Source organism: Dunckerocampus dactyliophorus, chromosome 7, assembly GCF_027744805.1.
Source record: "Dunckerocampus dactyliophorus isolate RoL2022-P2 chromosome 7, RoL_Ddac_1.1, whole genome shotgun sequence".
NCBI lineage: Eukaryota > Metazoa > Chordata > Actinopteri > Syngnathiformes > Syngnathidae > Dunckerocampus > Dunckerocampus dactyliophorus.
In genome coordinates, this window is record NC_072825.1 from 27,787,941 (window position 1) to 27,813,422 (window position 25,482).

General features: G+C 45.7%; 1 pseudogene; it reads left to right on the forward strand.

Moving 5' to 3' along the window:
- Nucleotides 1-25,482, forward strand: LOC129185290 (uncharacterized; annotated as a pseudogene).

The following is a 25,482-nucleotide window of genomic DNA, read 5'->3' on the forward strand; positions in this document are numbered from 1 at the left end:
ATGGCTTTTGAAGATTCATGCAATTACAAGAAGGTGAAGGAAGCCATTTTGACAAAATATGAAATAAATGAAGATGTATATCGCCAGCGGTTTCACGAGCCTGACATCCAGCCAGGAGAGACGTCGCGGGAGCTCTCCAACCGTCTTAAAGACTTGTACCAGAAATGGATGCAGCCAGAGAAGAAGACAAAGGAGCAAGTGGGTGAAGTCCTCATTCTAGAGCAGTTCTACCGTTCACTGTCACCGGAGCTGAGAGTCTGGGTTATGGAGCGCAACCCAGCTTCGGGACGGGAAGCAGCTGAGTTTGTAGAGAACTTTCTCTCTGCCAGACGTGGACCAAAGACTTTCAGGTTCGACCCCCACCCCAAAAGCAGCGCCTCGCAGGTTAAGTCAGTGGGTCCTGGTATGGGTGGTGGTCCGGTTCAGGTGGGAGGGGCATCTAAGCCTGGAGAGGACAATGTTAATTTCGGTAAGGTCAAGCCTTTCACCAAGGGACTTATTTGTTTTTGTTGTGGTCAGGAGGGCACAAAATGCCTGACTGCCCTGATAAAAAAGCTAAATCAGCTCATTATTGTACTGTTCCTCGGCCAGAAAGGGAGGAGCTTCAGGTGAATGGCAAACGGCAAATTACTGAGGTCAAAGTTAATGGGGAGCCAGCATTAGCTTTATTGGACACGTCAATGCCTCAGTTTTGAAAGGTCAGTGCCAGTTTACAGGGCGAGGCCTGGACATTTCTTGTGTTCATGGGGATCACCGTATTTATCCAACGGCCATAGTGTACATTGAAGTGGAAGGCCAGATATACCTGTTAACTGTTGGGGTTGTTGAAAACCTTGCTCATCAGGTGATTTTGGGTCAAGATATTCCCGCATTGCGTGAGCTAGTCCAATCTGTTAAACCTGTCTGTGTAGTGACCAGGTTTCAGAGCAGAGTGCGGGTTCAGGCTGGTTTAGACAAGATAGAGAATGGGAGTGAGAGAACAGAAAAGTCTCACTTCAAGGGCACCAAAAATTCAACCCAAGTTGATCCAAATATTTTGAGTGAATTACCATTTTTTGAGTCTGATGTACCTCAGGTAGGCTCCGTTAAACTCCGTAAAAGTAGAAGCCAGCGGAGACGTGAGAAAATGGAAGGTACAGCGAAAATGCTAACCAAATGCATTCAAAAACCAGAAGGGTTGAAAATTAACTTGCCACTGAATTTTTCGCAGCTCCAGAGTCAGGATGAGTCATTGCAGGAGGCCTTTAGCCAAGCAAAGCAGCAGTCCAGTGAGGCACCCCCTGGGGAGGGCTATGTCCTGAGGGATGGGTTGCTGTATTACCAGTCTGGGGAATCCCAAGCTGAGAGGTTAGTGGTCCCGGCCAAGCTAAGGGAACAGGTTCTAGAACTGGGTCATAGCCTCCCGTGGGCTGGTCACTTGGGTTCCAAGAAGACTTTTGACCGGATTGCCAGTAGATTTTATTGGCCTGGACTTCATCCTACAGTTCAAGTGTTTTGCCAGTCATGCCCTGTTTGTCAGCTATCAGCTAATAAGAATGTCCTCCTCCAGCTCTTCTCTAGAGTAGGCATTCCTTCAGAGATCTTAACAGACCAAGGGACAAACTTTCTGTCAAATACTCTCAGACAGGCATACAGGTTGTTGGGTATTAAGAGTATCCAGACCACTCCTTACCACCCACAGACTGATGGCCTTGTCGAGAGATACAACAGGACGAAAGAGCATGTTGAAGAAGGTTGTCTCTATCAGTGGAAAAGACTGGGACATCTTCTTTTTGCTTACCGCGAGGTCGCACAGTCATCCACGAGGTTCTCGCCGTTTGAACTTTTTTAGGGGCCCTCTAGATGTTTTGCAGGAGTCCTGGATCGGGAGGAAGGAGGGGACCGCGACCAATATTCTCTCATATGTCCTCAAAATGCATGACAAGATGGAGCAGTCGGCACAGTTGGTGAAGAGAGAAATGGAGAAGGCACTGCGGGACCAGAAAACCTGGTATGACAGAGCTGCGAGGCAGCGATCCTTTGAACCAGGTCAGCAAGTTCTGTTGCCAATGTCTGATAATAAGTTACTGGCAAAATGGAAGGGACCATATAAAGTCCTGAAAAAGCAGAGTGACACTGTTTATGAGATAGAAATGCCAGAGTGAAGGAATACAAAACAGACTTTTCACATTAATATGTTGAAAGAGTGGAAATCTCGAGACCCAACCTCTAGCCCGCAGTTTTTTGTACGGGCAGTGCAGTGTAGGGTGAGTTTACTCCAGCAAGGTCAACAGCTGCCCAAGTTGATTTGTCTCATCTCTCTCCTACACAGCAGCAAGGGCTGAAAAATATCATTCCCCTAAACCTTTTCAAGGAAAAGCCGGGAACCACTGACATGGTGCAACATGACATCCAGCTGACTGACAGCACCCCCAACTACCACACCCTCCAATTAAGCAGTTATGGTTGGGCTCTCACTATATATAGGGGTCTGGTTGAATTGGTGGGTGTGGCCTGTTGTGTGTGCTGGGGTAAATGCTGTGGGACTGTCTTGTGGTACCTGGAATAAATATGATAAGCTCGCAACCTCAGCTTCCGGTGTATACTTCAGATGCTACGACTATCCTGGGCTAGTAAGAGGCCATTTTTACAACTGGAAATTTTACACCAGTTAAAAAATGAAGAATTTACATTTTGCACTGTTGGATGGTTCTTGATGGCAAAGGCGAAAAAAGCTTTCTCTCTTTGAACATTTGGGATTGTTGAGCTGCATAAGCAGGGCCTCTCGCAGTGCGCCATTGCTGCTGAGGTTGGACGCAGTAAGACAGTCATTTGAAATTTCTTCAAACATTCTGAAGGTTATGGAACAAAAGAATCAACTGGTAGACTCAAAAAATAGTCACCGGCCACCTCGCATTGGCTGGGTATCATCTTCGGCCCAAATGAAGTGTTACTGGTGCAGAATGCAGTCCAATAACCATCAGACGCCATCTGCCAGAGAAGGGTTTTAAGAGGAAAAAAGGTCTTCAAAGGCCTTGTCTTCTTCAAGGCCACAAAATTGACCTTTTGGAATTTGCAGAAGAGCACCAAACATGGGAAATTGATAGGTGGATGAAAGTTTTATTCTCTGATGAGGAAAAAATGGAACCTTGACGATCCTGATGGCTTCCAACGTTACTGGCATGACAAGAAGATCCCACCTGAGATGTTTTGTGGAGAGGGCGCCATCATGATCCTTCAATGGAACAACAAAGCTTTAGGTTGTGCGGGGGCGTCAAACAGCAGATGGCGATGTGGAGATGTTGAAGGGGGCATCCCTCATGATGGAAGGCCCTCGTCTGTGTGGTAATGACTGAGTTTTTCAACAGGACAGTGCAGCACTTCACAAAGGACGTCTTCCAGAGGAACTCCTGATCTAAATCCAATTGTTCAACAGCCGATTTCACTTGAATGCTTGTCTGCAATAAATTGCTTACTGTAAACATTTTTTGTCTCACTCCCATTCCTTCTTTTTGCATTTTGAAGCTCTACTTATAACCTCCTTAAGATCCAACAGTGCAAAATGTACATTCTTGCAATTTTTCAACTGGTCTTAACATTTTGATCAAGAGTGTATCATGCTTGTATTCATGAGTTGAATACAGTCCTAAATGCTTTCAAACCTCAAACAAAAAACTTACCAAATCATTTATCTAATGGAATTTCTACTCCATACAAGGTGGCATGAAATAAATTGGTATTTCCCCAAACTTGCTGATAAAAAAAAATGCCAGGCTTGGAAAAATGCTTTCTGGTTAAGAAATAGATAGCACAGCGTAGGCGTGGAGGGGGTCAAGGGAGTTAATACCTGTACTTGCTGCAGACGTGATGACGATGCCTCAAAGGCATTCCACTTCCACGTCCACGCTAACGCGCACACACACACGAACAGCGCACATGAGCAGCACACACATGATGGCGAGATCAATGTAAGTTTTTTGATTGCATCACTATGATAGAGCTGAAGGAGACGTGAGCTGTTTGTCTTTTATTGATACGGCTGGCAGCATTTCAGTTGTACTTCTTTTTATTAACAAAGCACTCAGTGTGCTCGTGTGCTTTTGATGTTATTTTGTGCTCATCTAATAGAGGCATTTTACAATGCTTATTATAGTTATAACAGCTCAAGCAAATTCTTAGGTGAACAACTCCACATCAACTTTTAACAATGGTTTGAAATGAAAAGTGCAGGACAGGAAGTATTTATGGCATGCAAAGAAACAGCGGTTGTATACTATTTCTTTGCTCATGTTACTCATGGTTTCCTTGAGTTGGTCCAATATGTGTATCTTTTACTATTCACTTATTTGTAAAATTATTATTGATGGGGGGGGGGTTCTGATCCCATGGTTTGTAGAGAGCTGCCGCTCCTGCCGCAGGGGCAGGTCTCCTTCCTGGGGGCAGGGGTGGCTGCGAGCCTGCTGGGGTGTGGCCTCCCGTTTCCTGTCTGCCGTTATTCGGTGTCGTCTATCACCTGACTCTGGGGCTGTTTTAACCTCCCCCCTGGCTGGGCGTTGCCTGTCTGCACACACATGCAATCACACGCACGCACACCTTTTACACACACACACACACACTCACACACACACGCACGCACGCACACGCACACACACATTCACACACACACACACACACACACACACATTCACACAGCGTCATTAATCTGTTCCAGAAGGTCCAATACTAACCAAAACGTACTCTAACCAAATTTATTTTCCCATAAGAAATAATGAATAATTTCCAGAAAGTTAACACAAAATGTGTTTTATAGTTTTACAATTATAGTTTTATATGCAGAAAATAATTTGAAATGCTTATAAATGATGACTGAAAGGAATAAATAAACACTTAAGATTATCATAATTTCCCGACTATAGAGCGTACCTGAATATAACCAGCATCCACTAAATTTAACAAGACAAAACGATTTTTACATATATAGACCGCACCTGTCTATAAGCTGCAGGCGTCCACGTTGTAACGAGACATTTAGTACACTGAAAGATGTTACACAGAAAGATTTTTTACATTTTAAATTAAATAAATGTGTTTTTTTACAAAAAGTGCCGAACAATGTGTGTAATACGACTAGTTAAACGGTAGCCTTGTGTTGGAACAGCCTCATAATTCACACACGTTGTCGCTCTGTGTCACTTTCGTCTCAAGGCAAATTAGCCCTTGAGCTTGTGATCTCGTCCAGCCTTTCAAAACCCCTTGGTGATAGTTTTTTGACAATGCTCCATGCTGCAAAAGTTGCTAGATTGACCGCCTTTCACTTGAAAGCTGCATCATATGCATTTCTTTGTGAGTTTTCCATGATGAGGGGATGTGAATGAAGCACAACATGGCTACTCTGAAGCATACAAGATGTCATGAGATTAGAACATAACCATAAATTAAGCACATCACAGTTTAAGATGCAGGGAAGAACCTGCTCCCCAGCTCTCCTGATGAGCACGGCTGCTACCCATCAGTAATCAAGCCCTTCTTAAGCAGTGCTTCCTCGTCAGTCTATGCCAGATTGTTGTTGAACCTTCACCAGCGTTGTGCATGCGCTGCTTCTTCATACCACAGTTGCTAGTATTTCTCTTTTGCATTATATTTTACATTTTAACTATAAAAACGTAATTTGTGTTAACATTTTTGAGACTTGTATCGTAACTGTGTTAACTACAGAGCCAACCACTGTTGACAACATAGATACGTGATGGAGCTGACTTCGGATTTCTGTTTCCATGTATTACCAAGCTAACAAGACGCTAACAAGGACATTATGTGATAAAAATCAAAAACAACACATTTGGATATATGCAGTGTATTAATAACACTACAAGACATGTACCGTGTTGTATGCTAACTGGAAAATGTAAGCAAACCGAAGCAAAATATTGGTGTAAATTTTCTACGTTAACCAAAAAAGATGCTAACCAGGGGATACACTAACCGAGGTTCACTGTTCTTTGGTGATGATGATGGAAATGAATAGCTGACAGTCTCAAACCCCCCTCTCCACACATCCTCTTAGATCGAGCTCAGACTTTCCTCATAGCCTTGTCTTGGTTAGTTTGAAGGGCAAAAAGTGCTACCTGGTCATGTTCCTGGCCCTCATGCTGGTAGTCATGCTAGTTATGGTGCTGCTGTCCCGGGAGGACTCCCTGAAGAGGGTCACCTACTTTAAGTGGGATGGTGCGAGGACATCAGGTAGAAAGCACACCACAGTCAATGTACCAGGAGCAAAATGGGTGCTAACCTTTTTAATATGTCCACAGGTCAGAAGAATGGAGAGGTAGTTTTGGACTGTCCCAAGACCTCCCCTCTCATAGGTGAGTGTGAGAAGACCCGAATTGTTGTTGTCCCACAAGATGTCTTGTGTCATTCTCAGAACGACCCTGAACCAACTATACAAACAGTTTCTTTTATTAGTCTCGTCAAAAGCTTGATGATCAATGGCGTCACGTTCTCTAAGCAGGCAAAATTAGCACATTAACACACCTACATTAGCAGTAAGCCTCCACTGAGCTTAACTCGTTGGAGGGGCCAATAGGGTTGGGTGCAGAGTGCGCAGGGTGGCAGTCGAAGGCGGGGACCTTGGCAGTCCGATCCTTGGCAGCAGAAGCTAGCTCTCAATACGTGGGGGAAGGAGCCTGAGCTGGTGCGTGAGCTGTTGAAGTTCTGGCTAGATAGTCGGGACTCACCTCGAACCAGCCTTCTCGAAGGCTTTGGACTTTATTCCACTCTGGCGTTGCCAGCGGTGAGAGGTGACGGATGGGCAGGAGTGGCAATTCTTATTGCCCCCTTGGCGCAGGTCCTGTATGTTGGAGTTTAACCCAGTGAACAAGAGGATGGTTCTCCTGGGTGGGGGTTATGGGTCCTTACTCTTACTTTTATTTGCACATAGGCTGGAGCACTCTCCAGTACTGCCTCCAGTAGAGAAGGGACTTCACTGCTCACATTGGCAGCGACAGTGAGACCTGGAGAGGCGTGATTAGGACGAACGGCCCCATGGCCTGAACCCGATGGTGCTTTGTTATTGGACTTCTGCTCTTGTCACAGATTGTCCAAACAAGCACCATATTCCAACATAAGTGTGTCTATGTTGGGCCGAAGTTCGATTATCGACTTTGTGGTCGTGTTGAAAAGGTTATGAATCCATTTATCAAACTATGGGACTCCAGCAAACCACAATGAGAACCATTATCCACAAATGGCGAAAACATGGAACTGTGATGAACCTGCCCAGGAGTGGCCGGCCAACCAAAATGACCCCAAGAGTGCAGCAACAACTCATCCAAGACGTCAACAAAGACCCCACAACAACATTGCGTCAGTTAAGGTCAGTGTTCCTGACTCCACCATAAGAGACACTGGCCAAAATGAGAGTTCCAAGATTAAAACTACTGCTGAACAAAGAGAACATTAAGGCTCATCTCAATTTTGCCAGACATCCTTATGATACCCAAGACCTTTGGAAAAATAGTCTGTGGTCTGACGAGGCAGAAGTTAAACGTTTTGGAAGATGTGTCCCATTACATTTGACGTAAGTAACGCCGCATTTCCGAAAAATCCAACAGTAACATATGGTGGTGGTAGCTATAGTGTGCTGGTCTGTGGTTGTTTTGCTGCTTCAGGACCTGGAAGACTTGCTGTGATAAATGGAACTATGGAAATTCTGCTCTCAACCACAAAATCCTGAAAGAGAATGTCCGGCCATCTGTTTGTGACCTCAAACTGAAATGAACTTGGATTCTGCAGCAAGACAATGAGCGGCCTAGTCAAAGTCCTGGCCTTAAAACCTAGTGAGATGCTGTGGCATGACCTTAAAAAGGCGGTTCATGCTGGGCAACCCTCCAATGTGGCTGAATTACAACAATTCTGCAAAGATGAATGGGCCAAAATTCCTCATTGCATTCCTCATTTGTCAAACAACAGAACCCATCATTGAATCGGAATGGTGGTTTGAGGTTTAATTTGGACCCTGTGTTCAGCAGGTTACTGAGACCAAAACCCACAGCTCTTAGTCTTGCAAATGAGGTGAAGTCAGGGCCGAGCCAGAACAATAGATGCTAATGAGCCAGTATCAGAGTCGTTCATACCCAATTCAGGGAGCGACACTTCCCTTTTATCAGAGGTGTTAATAGCAGGATAGGATTATACCACTACTCGGCCCAGGCTTAGTGTAAGGAACCAATAGGAGGAGGGTGTTGGCACACCATTTCCGCCCACTCTTACTGTATTTTAGGCCTAAGCTACCAGCACTTATTAGTTCGCTGACGAAGCTCTTCGGATGAGGAGCGAAACGTCTGACACCTTCTTCACAGAAGTACAGATGACGTCTCAAGAAGCCTTTTCCTCGATGGACAACTCCTGTACGACTGACAGCCTACACAGACTCATTGCAAGTTATTGCAAATTGCAGTTGTTGCTATGGGTGCCCCAACCAATTATTAGGTTTGGCGGAAATCACTTTTTCACAAAGGGCCATGTAGGTTTGGATTTTTGTTCTCCCTACAGGTTTAATTTAAAAACTGCATTTTGTGTTCAGTTGTGTTGTCATTGACTAATATTTAAATTTGTTTGATAATCTAAAGCATTTAAGTTTGACAAAAATGCAAAAAATAAGGAATCAGGAAGGGGGCAAACACTTTTTCACACCACTGTACAACAACACTTGTAGTGGCACTTGTAGCCATTGTTTGATGGCTGCGCTTCGCATCCTGAACTCTATTACAGATGTGGGGGAGAGCGGACTGTATGTGTTTTAGGTGAGTTCGCTGGAGCACCTCATCCACACCAGAACTCCGGTCAGAGAGTGAGTCCGGACACAACAACAGAACTATATGGACTTTATTTATCTACAGTCCAATTTCCATCCAACAGGTTAAACTGTATTGAGTCTGATGTCTCAAGGAGTCTGGTTTCTGTAATGAATAAACATTAACATGGAAATGTCAGTCGCTAGCATAGAGGAGCACATACTAATTTACACACACACACTTGGCTTCACGACGAACTGGGCACCAACAGGTTAGCTAGCACTTCAAACGTCTGCATAATAGAAATGCACAATGGCCGATATACGCCACCTAATTTGCGTATAAATACGATCGTTAACCGCACATAAACTCACCTTCGTCACTAACGCAGACAGACATATACAGTATGAGGACAAGCTTTTCAACATGCCTGGATTGCCAGGCTGTGGTCCTATTGAGGACCTCTTAGTCGCCCTGCAAGGTGCCTGGTGCAAACGCAAATGAGGTCTGCCCTGAACAGTGCCTGTACTAAACATGAAATTACAAGGGAATTTACAACAGCCGCCCCCAGAATGGCAAAGCTATTATGTAAAAACTACTAAATTCCCTAACGTGTTACAAGAGTTCCCTAAGAAGTTCCATTGTCCTCCAGAATGGCAGGCAGCTTGACCAGACGTGCCACCGGCCGCAGGTAAGTCTTCTCATCGACTCGAACCTCAGCTGATCGGACATGACCATCCGCGCTCTCAATCACCTTGATGACCCTCCCGATAGGCCACTGTGCTCTCGGAAGCTGGGGATCGACAATCATGGCCATCATTCCTTGAGCGAGGTCAGCAGCGGGCCGCTTCCACTTCTGCCGGACGTGTAAGAACGGGAGGTAATGTCTCAGAAAATGCCTCCAGAAATGGTCCGCCATCATCTGACAGTGGCGCCATCGTCTTCTTGTGAGGGTGTCAGGAGCATAGGACACTTGTGGTAAGGAAGCATCCCGCCGCCCCATCAGCAGCATGTTTGGTGTCACTGGGTCAGGGTCAGCTATGTCTGATGAGACATATCCAAAGGGTTTGGCATTGAGGATACCCTCCACCTCGATCAGCAGGGTGAGAAGGATGTCTTCATGAAGGGACTGCATGCCAACGACCACCTGAAGAGCTTTCTTGACTGACTATATTTCGCGCTCCCAAGCACCACCAAAGTGAGGCACAGGTGGGTTGAACTGGAACTTGATCTGGTTCTTGGCTAGCCTTTCCTGTAACTCTGGAGCCATCTTTGCAAACGCCTCTTGAAGCTCTCTCTCGGCTCCTCGGAAGTTAGTCCCTTGGTCGGAGAGCACCTCGGAAGGAGTTCCTCTTCGTGCGATGAACCTTCTCAGCGCCAGCAAGAAAGTGTTCGCGTCAAGGCCTGCCAGCAGGTCAAGGTGAACACAGCGTCTTGTGAGACACTTGAAGATCACGCCCCATCGCTTCTCATTCCGGCATCCAACTTTGATGACATATGGACCAAAACAGTCCACTCCTGTGGAGAAGAATGGGGGCTTCAGGAGTCGCAGGCGGGCCGGAGGTAGGTCTGCCATCATGGGAACCGAAGGCTTCCCTCTCCACTTGGTGCACTCAGGACATGTTTTTTGATATTTCTTCACGGCCTGTCTCCCATGTAGAATCCAGTACTGCCGCCTCAGTTCAGCAAAGACTCTCTCTGGGCCCGGGTGCAGCAGGCGTGCGTCCATGTCTCTAATAAGGAGCCTTGTGACAGCATGGCCTGGATCAAGCACAGCTGGGTGAATATTAATTGGGCCGGACTCTACGTGCTTAAAGCGGCCTCCAACTCGGACAAGGCCGGACTCTGGATCAATCTCTGGAGCGAGTGAACTCAGCCTGCTGCCAAGTGACACAGGCTTTTTGGCCTTCAGACACTTGATTTCCTCTGGAAAACTCTCTGCCTGGCTGGACTTCAGTATGTGGACCTCAGAAGGACGGAGATCAGGAGAGGAGGACAGATCAGCGGCCGCCCCGTGACGCAACTGATGTGTGGCCTTTACAAGGTCTGCCCAGTTGCTGAATTGTGAAATGTTGGGCAGTGGGTCTGGAGGGCATGCCTGCATTAAGCTACAGAAGAGTTTGAGTTCAGGTATGTCTGCTGGGTTGACAGGTTCTGGAGCTGATGGCCATTTGTGGCGGAGGAAGGTGGGGCCCTCGATCCATCGATTTGGAGTGGCTAGCTCGGCCAGGGCCTTGCCCCTTGTTAAGTCATCAGCTGGATTGTTTCTTGTGTCAACATACCGCCAGTTATGTGAGGCAGTCAGGTCTTGAATCTCTGACACCCTGGTCCCAATGAAGATTTTGAATCTGCAGGACTCAAATGTCAACCATGTCAGGACCGTAGTTGAGTCAGTCCAGAGGTAAGTCTCTGCGATGTTTACAGTGAGTTCTCGAAGAATGAGGGAGGACAGCTGAGCTCCTGTGAGTGCTGCGCACAGTTCTAGGCGTGGCATTGATTGTTGGCGCTTTGGGACTACTCTAGACCTGGCCATGACAATTGAGACGTGGACTACATTACTGACTGTTGTGGTTAGATAGGCGACCGTACGCTCGTTCTGAAGCGTCACAAAAGATGTGAAGAGTATACACCGTGGCTTCAGTGGCAGCTTCCAGTGGGGCATATGTTCGAGGAATGGACAAACCAGCAAGGTTGGGAAGTTCTCTCTCCCAGTTTGACCAGGCGTCAATGATCGCCGGAGGAAGGTTAGGATCATCCTAGCTCCTCTTCGTTGCCCACAACCTTTGAATGAGGACTTTAGCTCTTGTAGTGTAGGGGATGATGATCCCAAGAGGGTCATACTGCCGGGCGAGCACTTTATAGACATGGCGCATGGTGAGTGTTTGACTCTCTGGAGGCTTGGCTCTGAAGCCCAGTTGGTCCGTTGGACAATGCCACCGTAGGCCGAGTGCTGGTTCTTGGGGGTCCACACTTTTCTCTGCCAGCCATTGCTCGGCACCCTCGGAGCGCGCAGCCGAAGGGAGGTGACCAACAACGGCTGGAACATTGCTGGCCCACTGTCGGATCTCAAAACCACCTGAGGCGAGGGACTCTCTCAGCTTGTCGATGAGGCGCTTTGCTGACTCAGGAGTTGGGAGCCTCTGTAGGCAATTGTCGACATAAAAACACCGTTGAATGGATTGCTGGATGTCTAGATCGCCTCCGACATAGTCCTTGGCGTGCCTCTGCAGTGCAAATGTGGGCAGCAGGGACTGCTGGTTGTCCCAAATGGCAGGACACACCACTGATAGACATCGGGTTGCTGTTCTTGTTTCAAGTTTCTCCACATGAACCTCAGCAGTGGCTGGTCATCAGGCAGGAGACAAACCTGATGCAACATTGCTTGAATGTCCCCGCTGATGGCCGCTGCATACTGGCGAAAGCGCAGGAGGACACCGATGAGAGATGGACCAAGGGTGGGACCTGCGAGAAGCTGTTCGTTGAGTGATAGGCCATTATGCATGAAGGAGCAGTCCCACACGAGGCGTGCCTTGCCATTATGGTGAACAAGGTGGTGGGGAATGAACCATGACTCATTGGATGCCTTTACCTCATCTTTACTGAGCTTGACAACACATCCTCCACTGATGAGTTTCTGGACCTCTGTCTCATACTGTTTTGCTAGGACTGTATCCCTTCGGAGTCGCCTCTCAGTGCCACGTAGGAGGAGTAGGACTGCATCAGGTGTGGCCTTGAGCGGTGGTGCACCTTTAATGCGGAGTAGTGGCGTGGCATAGTGGAATGTGTCATCCACCTTGACTCGTTCAGTGCGTGTCTCGAGGGTGTTGATGGCTTCTTGGTCTAGACGGGATCGGACAGCTAGGTTCTCATTCCGAAATGGGAGCATGTCCAATTGCCAAAGACGTTCCACATGTTGGTGGAGGTCATCTAGTGGTGGCGTGAGAGAGGTGAAGTAGCAAGAAACAGCAGTAGAATCTATGCTGTCCGGACCTTGCAGTGTCCAACCGAGCCTTGTGTGGATGGCTGTGATCAAGTGGGTGCAATCTGCGCCAATCATTAACAATGAGTGCGCTTCACTAAAGTCTGGGAGTGGGAGGCCTTGAAGATGGCGGTATCGTTTCTGTAGTAGAGTCATGGGGTAGGATTGCTCTGCTAAAGCTAGTTGGCCTGCTGTATAAGCGCCTTTAATAAGGTGGCGCACTTTTAGGTGTGCTAGTGGGGCTACATGAAAGGAAACAGACTCACCAACAAGATGAGTGACGTCTTGGCGGATGGTGCGGAGGGTGAGCATCTCTGCTTTACCTTTAAGGCCTAAGCGTTGGGCAGCAGCTGGTAGTATTATTGTTCGTTCACCCCCATTGTCCAAAATGGCGTAAGTCTTTAGTGACTTGCGGCCGCTGCTTACTATGAGGGGCACGACCTTGAGGTACACCTTTCCTCCTTGCTTGGAGTTGCAGGGTGTGGCATGGTCATGTGGAGTGATGAGGTAGACATGTGAGTCTGACTTAGCAACTTTGTGTAGAATTCTCAGATGAATTTCTTGACACTCGCTGCATGGTTTCTTTAATGTGCAAGCATCAGACTGGTGGCTGGTCCTACCACAGTTACGACAGCGCTTACTCTGTTCAAGCCATTTCCTTATGTCCTCTGGTGAGTGCTGTGTGATGCTGGTGCACTGTGACAAATAGTGGTCTACGCTCTTGCAGAAGAGACATAACCTCTTGGACCTTTGCAGCTTCGAGTCGGAGCAGGATGCCTCTGCAGGAGGGCTGCTGTCTGTGGACACATCAGAGCCGTGATAAACAGACGCGGACTGCACTCGGGGCTTGGAAGCTGGAGTGTGTCTTTCTCTCCTGGAGACATTAGGCTCTTCAGGACGGTGGCGCTGTGCCATTTTTGCAGAGAGTCTTTGAGCTTCTGCCTTTAACTTGAGCCAGTTAGCAAGGTCTCTGAGGTTGTAGGGATTGAGACGACTTGTGTTGAGACAGCCCTGCGCTTGGATATGCTCCACAAAACTGTCTCTCATGTGCCTGGGCAGCTTACTGAGCAGTCGGTCCACATGGCCGGTTGACATTATTTCCGTCCCATTGGGTCCCTCTAATGAAGTGAGCATTCCTACCAGCAGGTCAACATTGAGGGCGAAGTTCTGGAAGCCTCTGGTGTCTCCAAATCTAACATCAGGAGCATTTAGGATTGCAGCAATCTCACTTTGTGCGAGCTGATGTGGTTGTCCATACTGGCGCTGTAATGCCGCCATAGCAGTCGTGTAGGGTTGTGCATAATGTCTGTAGGACTGAGCAATTAGCTTGGCTTCATCCAGGACTAGGCGCTCCATGAGTACACGGTACTTGTAGTGCTCTGACAGCTCTGTGTGGGGGTCTAGCAGGTGGTCCAGCGCCATCTTGAGGTCAGTGAATTCTCGCTCACTGTCACGAACCATCCATCCATCCATCCATCCATCTTCTACCGCTTATCCGAGATCGGGTCGCGGGGGCAACAGCCTAAGCAGGGAGGCCCAGATTTTCCTCTCCCCGGCCACTTCGTCCAGCTCCTCCCGGCGGATCCCGAGGTGTTCCCAGGCCAGTTGGGAAACATAGTCTCTCCAACGTGTCCTGGGTCTTCCCCGAGGCCTTTTACCGGTCGGACTTGCCCTGAACACCTCCCCAGGGAGGCGTCCGGGAGGCATCCTGACCAGATGCCCAAGCCACCTCATCTGGCTCCTCTCAATGCGGAGGAGCAGCGGTTCTACTCCGAGTCTCTCCCGGATGATAGTGCTTCTCACCCTATCTCTAAGGGAGAGCCCAGCCACCCTACGGAGAAAACTCATTTCGGCCGCTTGTACCCGCGATCTTGTCCTTTCGGTCATTACCCAAAGCTCATGACCATAGGTGAGGGTTGGAACGTAGATCGACCAGTAAATTGAGAGCTTTGCCTTTTGGCTTAGCTCTTTCTTCACCACAACAGACCGATGTAGAGTCTGCATCACTACAGACGCCGCACCAATTCACTTATCGATCTCGCGTTCCATCCTTCCCTCACTCGTGAATAAGACCCCAAGGTACCTAAACTCCTCCACTTGGGGCAGGATCTCATCCCCGACCTGGAGATGGCATTCCACCCTTTTCTGGGCGAGAACCATGGACTCGGACTTGGAGGTGCTGATTCTCATCCCGGCTGCTTCGCACTCGGCTGCGAACCGATCCAGTGAAAGTTGAAGTTCACGGCTTGATGAAGCCAGCAGGACCACATCATCTGCAAAAAGCAGAGACTCAATCCTGCAGCCACCAAACCGGAACCCCTCAACGCCCTGGCTGCGCCTAGAAATTCTGTCCATAAAAATAATGAACAGAATTGGTGACAAAGGGCTGTCACGAACCAGCTTGGGCAATTCAGGTACAGGAACAGGCTGCTTTGGCATCTGAACACTGTATTGCGGCATGGCATACTGTGGCAAGATAGAATTGTATACCTGGGGAGCGGACCCATGCATTGTAGGCACCAGCTGATAGACAGGCTGCGCCGTTGCAGGAGGCTGAGGCTTAAGAGCATGTTGCTTAGCATGTTGCTGGTAGCTTAGTGACTGGTACACAGGCTGTGAAGTGGTGGGTGGAGGCTGGTTTACAGGCCGAGCAGTAATAGCTGGTGATGGCTGATACACAGACTGTGGGACTGCAGCAGGAGTATATGACAACTGATAGTACAATGCAGCATTACTCGATGGAGCCATGGGTTGAAGCACAGGGATCGGTGCTGTGGAACCGATGTTTAGTATGTTGGTGTCATCACCGTTGGGGGTGGCTGGTGGACTACATAGCCAGGAGCAGTGGAACTGGGCTGGTACTGCACTGTCACAGGTGTAGCTGGGCCACATTGCTGGATGTTTGTTGAAATAGACACAGGATGAATTATTTGGACTGGTTGGTATGACACTGATGGTGTTGACTGCAGCAAGCTTGTTGCTATGGGGAGTGGTTGCGTCGGGGCTGCTCCAAACTGTGATATTGATGGCAATGCTGCCGGAATGGACTGTGTTAAAATGTCATTTTGGCCATGGCTGTGGCGTGGAGTGTTGGATGTTGTAACTGGGGTCAGTAATACTGTGCTTGTGATACTGCTCGTAAGTGCAGGTGGCTGCATGCTCACTGGGTTCACTTGCATTTATAGCTGTGATGCTGGAGAATTGGGCTAGCTGAGGTCTGAGTCTGTGGAGATGTGGCTTTCCAGACTGCTTCCACTGTAGGCAGGCGATGGGTGTCTGTACTAAACAGCTGAACAGTGCCTGTACTAAACATGAAATTACAAGGGAATTTACAACAGTAGAACTTTGTGTTTTCTACACGTTTGTTTGTGAAGCTACTATTTCATGATTAAGTGGAAAATATGCCCATTTCTGAAACCTTTTTAATATATTGCCTTGACTTCGGCTGCATTGTCATTTGTATAATCATTTTAACTTTTTGTAAACCTGTAATGTTTGATAGCAAATGCTAACTAGACGTAATATGTGAACTGTGTGTCTAATGAACACTACGTAGCTATTCTGTCTGACATATTACCGGTACTCAGGTTATGTACGCAATTATTGAGGAATTGTGTGTAATTACATTGAATTGAATGATTGCAACTACTTTGATAACCTGTAAACTTTGAAGATGTGAATGTGAAATACTAATCATTAGTTTTTAGTATAGTAGTTTCAAAGTTTAGAGTTAGTTAGATCTTATATATACAGTATGTTGTGTTTTAATAGCAGGAGGTACACGATTTTGACCCGTAACTTGCAGGCTGAAAAAGTGTGAGCACCCCTGTGCTATATAGATATATGTACAGTACAGTATAGCCTATTATTTATGACCACATATTGACCACAATTATTATTTTTATTTGAAAAACGTGCACCGGAATTGCATGTCTGCCCTGTTGGCACTTGACTTTCAAGGAGAGGAAGAAAAGAGCTAGACAAAGTTAAAGTTAATTAATGTATTTCTTGCTCAAGCTTGTGAAAATGACCCTGATGTTGACTTTATCACCAACAGTAAATTTCAATCTTTAAAAAACAATTTTGCTGCCACAGCGATGCAGGAATGGCACTACATAGTGGCAGCAGTCTGTCTCCCATGCAGCCCACCACCACAGCTTCAAAAAATCCTTGGGGAAACCGTGTATATATTTTTATTTCTATGTGTGTTTATACCTTTGTATTTAGCTCTGTCACCTACCTACCGATCTGTCGCTCTTTATACCACTCTATGTCTAACTTCACATTTTTTGCTGAGGTGCACAGGCACACAGATCAACGTCAGCTTCCCACCGGAACTCACCCTCGCCCAGGTGCAGCAGAAGAACCCGCTGGTGGTGCGAGGCGGAGGCTATCGGCCGCCCGACTGCAAGGCCAGGCAGCGCACGGCCATCATCATCCCTCACAGGCACCGTGAGCACCACCTCAGGTTCCTGCTCCACTACCTGCATCCTTTCCTGCAGCGGCAGCAGCTCAACTACAGGATCTATGTCATCCACCAGGTCAGATGTGTACATTTACTCTGCTTTATTTCTAGAGCTATCTTTGTACATACGCATGGAAAGACCACAAGCAATATGGAGTCAGAAAACCGCTGTACACTATGCATTTCATGTTGTTATTACTGGAATGTGACTTCTCCCCCTGCCAGTTGTTAATGATATCCACCAATCTGTGTAATTGAAATCAATTCAAATACGCCAGTTAACAGTAATTAACGCCTACAATCAATTAAAAACTGAACAGTCTCCAATAGCTGCCAGGTGCTTGGCCTACAAAAGCAGCCAACCGTCGGAGTCTCGAAATAGTGCTGTGCCAAAATGCTGTTAATGCTGACTGAGCATTAACAGTGGTAAGCAATTGTGGTAATTGCTTACCACTGCTTACCACAATTACAAGACTGAAGGTTGCTGCTATCATCATGTACTCCAAATCATTATTAAAGTAAAAAAAAAAACATACTATGGTATAATGACTTTTCACTTTTAGGAAATAGAAGCATCTCTCCAACAACGTGCTAATCAACACCCCATCCTCTTTGCAGATTAGGAAAATATAGGCCCCAGCTAGAATTGTAGCGTTTGCAGTTGTGACAGCCCCTACCGCCAGGCTTGTGTTGTTCTCTTTTCTCCAGGGTCCTGCAGGACCTGGAATGAGAATGATTAGGTTAACACCCTACACCTGGGCGGGTGCAGCCTTGGGAGTTAAAGACCTGTTCCTGATCACACAATGTTGGAGGCAGAGACAGACAAAGCCAGACTTGCGCTGCTGGCGGCTTTGTGTTGAAACCTTGTTTTGTGTACTTGCTCCATTGGCCAATAAATGCATGTGTGCCATTGGTTGGCACAGTCCACTCTCCCTGTTTGCATTTGTCACCCGTCACCTTAGAGCCAGGCCCTGACAGTAGTACTTGCCAAAGTCCACAGTAAGCTTTCTCACGCACAACCACATGCGCCAATGCATATAATATAATAGTGTCATATAATAAATGCACCTCTTACTAATGCTAGCCCCATCTTGCACCTTAGAAATCAATAGGCTTGCATTGTCTGATTGGAATATCCTCTCAATCACCTGCTTGAATAAAGCATTAAATAATAATAATAATAATAATAATAGTTTCAGATGGTTTCTAAGAGCAGCTCCTTAATGTGCTATTTGTTTAGAATTTGTATGTATTAGTTCAAGAGTGGTTGGTCTCTGAAAATTAATGTTAGTTCCTGAAGTGGCTGATCGTTAACGGCTATTACAGTTTCTCTCCATTGGTTTGGCTCACTTCTTGAAACAGAAATTACATTTTCAAAACTAGGGTACTGGCATAGAAATGTAAAATTTGTCACTATCGGTATGTTTTTTTTTCTCTATAATGAAATCCGATATAGCTCTTTAAGCTCCAATGTCGTAAAATTGCTGAAAATATGATGCCTCGTGTAGTTAATACTTTATGTAACACCAGGAGTGTTACATATCTGTAACTTCAATCTGAGTGGCATTTGTGGGCGTGTGTCTGTGCAGGGTTTGGGAGTTTGTGGACTTTGAGGCCCCGTGTGCGTGCGGCAGCGAGTCCGCTCGCCGTGGTGGGTTGTCGGGGCACTGCTGGTGGTGGGAGGGTGGCGGAATAAATACGGAACAGATCGCCTCAATTTGTAGTGCAATAATAAATAATAAATAATTGTTAATTATGGTAATAAATAATAATTATTAACATAATAATATCAATGATAATACTTAATAAGGTAAGAAGTCCAGCCCAGTTCAGTCCTTCCACGACAGGAGATAAGTGATGTTACACATATCGCTATCGTTGATATCGGAATCAGAAATTGAGAGTTGGACAATATCGGCATATCGGCAAAAAGCCAATATTGGACATCCCTACTTAAAACTCTAAGATCATTTGGCCAAACAGTCTTACAGTTCAGCTAATTCCTTTCCTATATAAATAGTCAGTGCCACCACAATGCAAAGATCCTTCTCAATTGCTTTGGCTTATTGGAGAATTGGAGTGATGTGCTCCTTCTTTTTGCTTCCTGTTAGAAGCCGTGCCACAGAGTTCTGGACTAACTGTAAGCGAGAGCGAGTGCAATATGGATTATTCCAGAGTTAAGTGCATTACAGTCGTCCATACGAAAAGTTCGTGACAAAACAAAACAAAGCAAGGTTGTACAACAGCGTTGATTTGTTTATTAAGTTTAAGATCACTGACTAAGTTTACATGCAGTCAATATTTGGGTTAAGGTCAATATTCTGGTTGACGCAATGCACATCATTTCCGCTTCTTCTCCCTGTATCCAAAAACAAAAACAACAACATCACCGGCACGGCAGATAATGAACGCCTTTGTTCGTGTTTTGGTGCTGGAACTGACCCACCAGCAGTACTTGACACTTTAGTGAAGATGCGTTGGTACAAACCTTGCTTTGCGTAACTGCTTGCTCACCTTCTGATAGATTTCACAATTGCGGTACTTTCTATCGTCAATAAAAGACATACTGTTCCTGTCTTTCACCACACTAACGAGGTGGCTTGTTTCCCCCTCGCTCCAAAACTGTGGGGTTTTGCGTCTCCTCATGTTTACAAGTAGTTCCTGCCAAAGACAAAAGACTCCTTTCAAATAGAACATGCACAGAATACAAATTAATGTTCCTTTTGATTGGGATATCCCGATAGGCATGACCTCATTTTCGGGTTAGAAAAGGAGTAACCCAGGGGTAATATTTGGGTTTTTAAAAACCAGAATATGAGCATACACTAAGTCCCCAATTTACAAACATCTGACATGCGAACACAAGCCGACTGGTCTATATTTTCATGTATTTTGCCTTGTAGTACTGTACTGTAACGCCATATTTATACTGCTACATGCTTGACCAGTAGAGGGCACTGTGACACTGCTAATGGGACCAACAGAGGAAGCGTTAGACGCTGGGGAGAGAAAGCTAAATGGAAAGCTGAACTGTAGCTGAACTGTCCGGGTTGTATCATAATACAACCCGGACAGAGCGTGTGATTAAAGTTTATGAAGAGTTAATAGGCCTGCTTAATTCTACACCACCCACAGAACACTACCTCTTTTAGAGTCAAACGACGACGACCATTTGTCCTTTTTTCAATAACTCCTCCTCCTCCACCACAACGACGTATGCTCAACCACTCCTCTTCAAAGGTAAATAACATTTATCATTACGTATTATTATATCATTTTTATTATTGTTTTTTTCATTAATTATCCTGGTTTAATATTACTACTGCATCCAAACTCATATTTACATACATTCACATATACTGTATATGTATACACGTACATGTAGTACCTATATCATTGGTAATATTACCTTTTCCCCTACTTAAGAACAATTCGACTTAAGAATGGTCGTCTGGTACCAGTTGTGTTCGTATGTTGGGGACTTAGTGTGTTCTGTTTTTTCAAAAGGGTTATTGGTGGTTACATGGCCGTGCACGGGGTTATTGCTAATATTACAGTTATGATAAGGTTATTTGACTGCATGTAAACGTACTGACAGTCCATCATGACGCCAAGGCTGGTGGCTGTAGGACGTACGTGGTTCTTGAGGGGGCCCAGGTCCAAAAGGGGGCCACTGTGATTGAGCAACATGACCTCAGTCTTCCCCTCATTGAGCTTTAAGAAATTTTGAGCCAACCAGACCTTGATGTCGCTTTAGCACTCAAGAATGGGTGTCAGAGGGTCCTCACACTGCTGTCTGTCTGGTCACAGATTCTCATCTACATCACAGTTCAAGGTCTAGTTTCACCTGACTGTCAAATAATCAATATATGCAATGATCCAAGAGATTCATATGTGGTATCAATGGTATTACAGTAAATGACAAACTAATGTTGACACTTGAGCAGACTATTGTGCATGGGATGACTTATACACTTTTACTTCTTGCACAAATAGCACATATTTTCCCAGTCTGTGGATGACAACACGGACACATCTAACATTGCCTAGCTGTCAATTTTCGTTCATGGAGTAGACTCTAGCCTGAGTATAACAGAAGAGTTTTTGGCATTACATCCTATGCATGCCACAACTACAGGACAAGATCTGTATGAAGAGGTATCCAGATGTGTAACTGACATGGGGCTGCCTTGGGAAAATTTCATGGCATTGACAACAGACGGAGCACCCGCAAAGTGTGGGCACAGGAGTGGATTGGTGGCAAGGATGTGGGAGAGGATGCGGAAGGAAAACGTCACAGGTGAGCTGACAGCTTATCACTGCGTCATACACCAGGAGTCGTTGTGTGGCAAAGCCTTGAAAATGGATCATGTAATGGGCACCATAACGCAAGCAGTTAACACCATGAGAGACAAAGGGTTAAATCATCGGCAGGTAGATACAGAGTATGGTGACTTGCCGTATCAAGCCAGGGCAAGCCAGGGAAAGGTGCTGCAAAGATGTTTCGAACTGCGTGAGACCTGTCTGTTCATGGAAAGCAAAGGGAAAGACACAACAGAGCTCCGATCTGAATTGTTCCTGTGTGAAATGGCTTTTCTGTCTGTGATGAATCTGCAGCTGCAGAGACGGGGGCATGTCATCTCTGATATGTACACTACAGTGAGGGCGTTTAAAACCAAGCTGAGTCTGTGGGAGACGCAGATGCAGAAAGAAAACTTGAGCCACTTCCCCAGCTGCCAGACCATGAAAGAGAAGCTCTCTACCGCTGTGTTCTTGAATGCCCGGTTTGCTAATAAACTCAACATACTTGCCGCCGACTCCCGACGCCGATTTGCTGACTTTGAAGTCCAAAAAAGCAGATTTAAACTGCTCAGCAATCCTTTTGCAGTTGATGTGGAAAGCGCACCACCAAACCTACAAATGGAGTTGATTGAGCTCCAGTGCAATGACACACTGAAGGCAAAACATGAAACAGAAGGTGCTGCTGAGTTTGCACGTTTCATCCCCGACACAATGCCACAGCTGGACATTCCAAGCTGCTCGGACGCTCTCTATGTTTGGCAGCACATACCTGTGTGAACAACTGTTCTCTTTGATGAGGCTAAACGAAACATCACACAGGAGCCGTCTTACTGATAAATACTCACCTTGACTCAAATATTGCTTTTTTCATTTAATGATTAAATAATATACACTCTGTGGGGTTCAATAGGCTATGTGTAATCATTTCAATATGTTTTAATAAACATGGAGCAAATTTGTTTTTTTGGCCCTTGGTGTAATTCGACTTTGACATCCCTGATCTATGTGATCGGTATAGGAAGCATAAAATGCTGATCGGAGCATCCCTATTTGACATCAACAAGATCTATTCAATTGAAAATTGTGCTAAAAGTAGTTTAACTGTGCTAATCACACTGAGACGTGTATTAAGACATTTGCAATTTGATGAAATGAATGTGAAATTCAATTCTGTTGCAAACAGGTTGTTTGGAGGTTTGTCCGTTATTTTGAGAATGTCATTTCTGTTTCAAGAAATGAGCCAAAACAATGGCGATAATCTATAACTCCAGCTAGCATTCAGCACACAATCTAAAGAGATTCAATAGCACATCAAAGATGTGTGGTGCTTGTAGTTTGCAGTGGTGTACAAGAGTAGCAGAAATGCAACGTTTAGTTGTTTTGTTCAAGCGAGTGTTTCATGTGCAGGCAGGAAACTACACGTTTAACAAGGCCAGGCTGATGAACGTCGGTTTCCGTGAGGCCATGTCAGATGAGGACTGGGACTGTCTTTTTTTCCATGACGTGGACCTCATTCCTGAGGACGACCGCAACACCTACGTGTGCGACTCCAATCCCAAGCACGCCGCCATTGCCATAGACAAGTTTGACTACAAGTGCGTCATCTCTCGCCTTGATTACGTAACGTGAGCACATTGTTGACTCGGTAGGACCTTTTTAACGGTGTTCACTCTCCAGACTTCCATACGAGAAGTACTTCGGAGGAGTTACTGCTTTCACGCCTGCCCAGTACCGCAAAATAAATGGCTTTCCCAACAACTACTGGGGCTGGGGTTGCGAGGACGATGACATCGAAATCAGGTGAGACGTTAACGAAGTTAGACTTTGACAATTAGACTTTGACAATTGTTACAGCCTTCCTGTATCAAAAGCACATTCCTGGTGACATTTCCATCTCCTCAGAGTGTCTTTGGCAGGAATGCCCACTACACGTCCATCCATGGAGGTGGGACACTACAAGATGATCAAACACAAGCGGGACAAAGGCAACCCTGACAACCCGCAGAGGTAGACTGCTTTCTTTGGTGATGTTTAAATACACACAAAGGTATTGTGATTGTTACACATACAGTATAGTACAAGAAGTAAAAACAAAGAATAGCTGCAAGACTTTCTCCAAAATTGTGCTGTGTCAGTGGGAATGTTTGTCCATTTGTAAGGTCAGAGGTCCCAACAGTGTTTGATGGCTTCTTCTTCCAGAATTAAGATTAGGGGGTCTAATCCAACCATAGATGATTCATTAATTGATTAAGAAGTCTGTCACACTACTTTTATACCGCTCCTCCTAACAACTCCGCAGACCCTCCTCTGCAGAACCCCTGAATAGACCTTACCAGTGTTTAATACTGGTTTAAAGACAAAAACATTCTATTACAGTGGTACCTGCGTTAACGTCCGCCTCTGTTAGCACATTTAGCACAACAACCAAGACTTTTGCTAAAATTTAGCTTTGGCTTGCGTTTGCCCGCTTGTTTGGCATCCAAAATACCGTCAGCCATTTTGGATCACATGTACAAGACGAAATTTTGCGAAACTTGAACATGATGGAGCAATGCATTGTGGGCTGCAGGCGCTATTTTAGGACGGTTGTATCAAAGTTTTAGAGAGATACACGACATAACAAACACATTGAGCCGCACAAAAGAGAAAGGTGATGGACCGTACCGAGACAAGGGTGCAAGACCTCAGAACTTTATGGCTTAAAGAGAAGACAGTTGTCATTTCAGAAATATGTAAATGCAGGTGGGGCTCAGTCGTCGGCTGCACTGCACACACATGCATGCATACAGAGCGTCCCGCATAACAGACTGCGGCGGTGCATCAAGGGTGACACTCAGTGTTTCTGCCTGTCTCAGTTTACATCCATAACACTGACTTCCGCTTCCAACAACAAAACATAAGCATTCCAACTTACTGTAGCATGTTCGCGACATCCACAGTCACACATAGCATCCTTGATGGCGCACTGCCGCGGTTGTTTTTTTTCCATTTCCTGCATTAAACAGCATGTTTATTGGTTCTAGAACACTGATATTTAGTTTGATATATTTTTTACATGTTTGCAAATTATGGTTGCAGCAGAATAATATCTTTATTTTGTATTATTTTGTTAATTGATACTTTTGTGGTTTTTTTTCCCAACAAAACTACTTAAGTGATCAGCTGTCCATTCAATGGTCATTTGTAATTCTTTTGCATCATTTTCTACATGTAAAACTATAATTGTTGTCTTTAAAATGAGTTTTGTGTTAACATTTTTGGTGTACAAAAATTTATTATTTAATGACGATTAATGACGTTAACCAAGGCAGCGCTGTATTTTCATCCTGCAATTTTTTTTTCATAATTTCTTTCTAACAGGCGTATTACTTTTGTTTTTCCAAAGGGCAGTTATGTGAAATCTGCCAAGCAGCAAAAAGAACCCAAACAATTCCATAGATCTGAATTTGCTAAATAGCACGTTTTATAAGAAATCACACAGACTATGTGTTGTCTGTCAGGCACGACATCTGTCAGGCAACCGGGTATCAACTTGCTCATGGGAAATTGAACAAGTGGTTCATTTGCATAAGACCGCACCCCAAAACCAGCGGCTCTGAAGAGGACTGTTTATCAAGCGTTTTAAGTGTTCTTGACTTCCTGATTCTAGGGTTATTTATTAAGGAAGTGTTATAGCTAATCTATAAAAATATTTTTGAATCGATATTGGGGGGTTTTTCCACCACTGACATCGTCCCTACACCTGGTCAAGGTGGGCTGTGCTGAACATGACGCATCAGATGTGGAAGCAGGACGGGATGAACACGTTGGAGTACAGGCTCCTATACCGGACGGAAATGCCCCTCTACACCAACATCACGGTCAACATTGGCACCATGGCTGGCCTACACTCGCCTCCTCAAATGGTGCTGCCCCCGGTCCACCCTCCCGCAGAGGCCGCTCTTCCTGCCAAACCTGGAAAATAG